At 42.1% G+C, this 3,528-nt stretch overlaps 1 long non-coding RNA gene across 1 annotated transcript; it reads left to right on the top strand.

Annotated features, from left to right (window-relative positions):
• Window positions 1-263: 263 nt before the first annotated feature.
• On the top strand, window positions 264-3,188 carry LOC131918297 (uncharacterized). Its single transcript, XR_009380938.1, has 3 exons — window positions 264-333; window positions 1,026-1,165; window positions 1,796-3,188. It is a non-coding gene; the product is annotated as an uncharacterized LOC131918297 (long non-coding RNA).
• The last annotated feature ends 340 nt before the right edge of the window (window positions 3,189-3,528 follow it).

Genomic DNA, 3,528 nt, shown 5'->3' with positions numbered 1-3,528 from the left:
AAACATTTTCACTTCGTTTCAGTTAGAAACAACTTTAAATTTACAGAAAAAAATGCAAAATAAGATTCACCTAATGTGTCCTATCTACTATCTCACTTTCATAATATCCCTTGTCTTGTTATAAATACAAAACTTAAATACCATTGTGGTTCTAGTGCTGTGGGATGGTCTATATGTCAAATGTGTTGCTGATTGGTCAATAAATAAATCACTGATTGGCCATTGGCTAGGCAGGAAGTATAGGCGGGACAAAGGGAAGAATTCTGGGAAGTGGAAGGCTGAGGGAGAGACACTGCCAGCCGCCGCCATGACAAGCCGCATGTGAAGATCCCGGTAAGCCACGAGCCATGTGGCAAGGTATAGATTAATGGAAATGGATTAATTTAAGCTGTAAGAACAGTTAGCAAGAAGCCTGCCACGGCCATACAGTTTGTAAGCAATATAAGTCCCTGTGTTTACTTGGTTGGGTCTGAGTGGCTGTGGGACTGGCGGGTGAAAGAGATTTGCCCTGACCGTGGGCCAGGCAGGAAAACTCTAGCTACATTCTAGAATCATTTGAAGGTCCATCATACATCATAATCCTTTGCCTGGGGAAGACATGAACAAATGACCGTTCACCCCAGACAGGGCATCAACAAAAGACTAATTAATGGAACTACTCCGTACTCCCCCCCAACCCCCCCCCAACCCCCCCCCCCCCCCCCCCCCCCCCCCCCCCGCTTGGCGAACCAATGTGTTTATTTGCCTACTTACATGAGAATAGATGACTCAAAACTAACAGACTCACTGAAAAGCCCTGCTCTGCTTTGCTTCTTGGTGCCTGTGACAACTAGCTACTGTGAACAAAAGCAACTTTAGTGGAAAGGGGTCTCTTTGACTTACAAGTCACAGTCCATCCTGGAAGGAGGCTGAGGCAGAAATACAAGGCAGGGACCTGGAGGCAGGAACTGAAGCAGAGACCATGAAGAATGGTGCTTACTGGATTGCATCTAGGTTTGCTCAGCCTGCTTTCTTTTACAATCCAGAACCATCTGTAGAGGAGTGGCATCATCCACCAAGGGTTGAGTCCTTCCATATCTATCACTAATTAAGAAATGCTATCTACACATTCCTACAGGCTGGTCTGATGGTGGCAATTCCTCAACTGAGATTCCCTCTTTCTCAGGTAACTCCAATTTTAGTCAAGTTGACTAAAAGTAGCCAACATTACCCCACCTCATTTTGGTAAATACCTCACTGATATCACATCATAGAATTCCACCTGTGTATGCATGCAGCTGGCAACAGGAGGAAGTGATGGCTGAGATCCAAAGTGATCAGACCCTCCTCCCTCTTCTAGAGATTGAAAAGAGCCCATTTCAATTACCATAGGCCTAGCTATCACTATATTGTTCTGCTTATTTTGTTACCATGACTACTGGACCAAGGTTATCTTTGCTCTATGATGGCAATGAGACTCTTAGAGAAAGAGCAATACTTCAACAGTACATGACAATGTATCTCATGAGACTAGACTGTGTTCTTACTAAAAAAAGAGCTTTCAATATATTTAACATTGGTACAAAATTCTTGTCTATTGTCTTTGTTCCAATTTTCTTAATTGCTCAATTATGCCATTTATAAAATTTCTTTCCCCCATGTTACTAGATCTAGTTAACTGGATACAGCCCCAGTTGCCTCATTTAAAGATAGAGCTAGGATGAGGTAGTAAGTAAGAAATCTTATATGTGTGAGCACCTTGTTTACACACACATTTTCCATCCATAAATAAACACTTTCTCATTTGTTTTTGGAGTGGCTTTTTAATAGGATTTCCCCAAAAGAATGAAGAAGCAACGGTGTTCCACTTTCAAATGGAAGCATCAAGAGGCCTTGAATGTTTCTTCACTCACCCCTTGAACTGTGTCACTATCACATGGGAAAAACCTGGCCAAACATAGTCCATAACAAGAAAGATGTCCCAGTCTCGTCATCATCCTCAACCATCAATCACCAAATAATGAATGAGATCCTTCCAAGTCATCAGAATCGCTGATGGGGGATGCATGGCTGGACCATCTGAGATCAGCCACTCACCTGACACATGGGTTCATGAACAGCGTCTCAGCATTATCCCAGGTCACCACATTCTGGGGATGGTTTGTTACATAGAACAGAAGTGGTACAACAAAAGTTAAGTCACTAGGAGAAGGTGACTCCATGAATCTTCAAACATGCATAATAAAAGAAGGATTTTCACCCACAGAAAGGCATTTCTAAGAAAGCTGATGTTGGAGTCTCCAAGGGGAAGGGCTGACTGGAGGTGGCAGAGCTATTTTGCTGCTTAGGTCACAGTAGTAGTGGAGCCTCACTTGGGTGCCAGTTTGAGCTCTATGACCACCATCAGTGACATCCTACTGGTTGGTCCCTGGGCTGCTGTGCTTTGGCTTGTAAGGGAAGCAGAGGCCTGCAAAGTCCACCCCCACACCACTTGTTAGCTGATATGCTCATCTCATTCAGAAGGCCTGGCGTTTGCTAGGTTGATGCACAGATCCTTGTTTTTAAAGGCAATTGAGGCAGCCAGACAAGAAATCAGGCCAGGAAGATTCTGTGCAGTGACCTTGGCTGTACCATGAGATGTTGCTTTACTCATGAGGTCATGTGGTCAGAAACGTCCAAAGGAAACTCCCTGCCCCCTCCTTAGGAACCTTTTAAGAGAAGGAGATCAAGAATAAATTCCACAGTTTTATCTTTCATAAGCATTTCTGTTCAGTCACACAGAAGCCTTGAAGAAATAATTTTGCCCTAGGCAACAGGTTACATCAACGATATATAATGTTCACCTACCATGAAGGAGATTGTGTAACATTTGACAGAACATTCCATTTTTTTTTAAAAAGAAAACATCACCAAGAGATGAATTCTGTCTCTGAAAATATGACTAGCATTGACAATTAGTACCATCTGTGCCAAAGAGGCACAGAAAAGATTCACTTTTTATGCACTAGAATGTTGAGCATACTAATAAATGAAGATATAATTATGAAATCTGTTTGTAAAACTGATATTTCTACAAAGAAAACTTAATGGCATATTAATTATCTGTGATTTTGTTGTATTGGTGGAAGAAAACATCTTCTTTTTCTATTTTTTAAAATGCAAATAGATTGGCCGGCACAAATCACCCAGCTTCATTCACCTCTATTGTACTGTCTGGAGAATTTAAAATAAATGACCTCATTGGCTTAGCACCCTATGCATGAGTAGACCTGGAAATCATTTTTTTTTTTTTTTTACTTACTTACATGAGATCTTATAAGCAATACAAGCTTTATAAGGGAGCTCTCTGTGAGGGATTTTCAACTTCTCTTTCTGTGAGTCCTAAGTCTTTCTTTGGTGGCATTTTTTACCCACCTACCCAGCAATAATTAGAGTCACCACCACGAGAATGGCTGGGAGCAGGGAGAGAACACAGAAGCAGGCAGCAGGAGGTGGGGCAACAGGACCCTAGCAGAATAGGAAGTTCCCTTCTCACACACTTTGACTCCT

This window comes from Peromyscus eremicus, chromosome 8b, assembly GCF_949786415.1.
Source record: "Peromyscus eremicus chromosome 8b, PerEre_H2_v1, whole genome shotgun sequence".
NCBI lineage: Eukaryota > Metazoa > Chordata > Mammalia > Rodentia > Cricetidae > Peromyscus > Peromyscus eremicus.
Note: the sequence above shows the minus strand (reverse complement) of the source record. Positions and strands in the feature narration are given on the sequence as shown.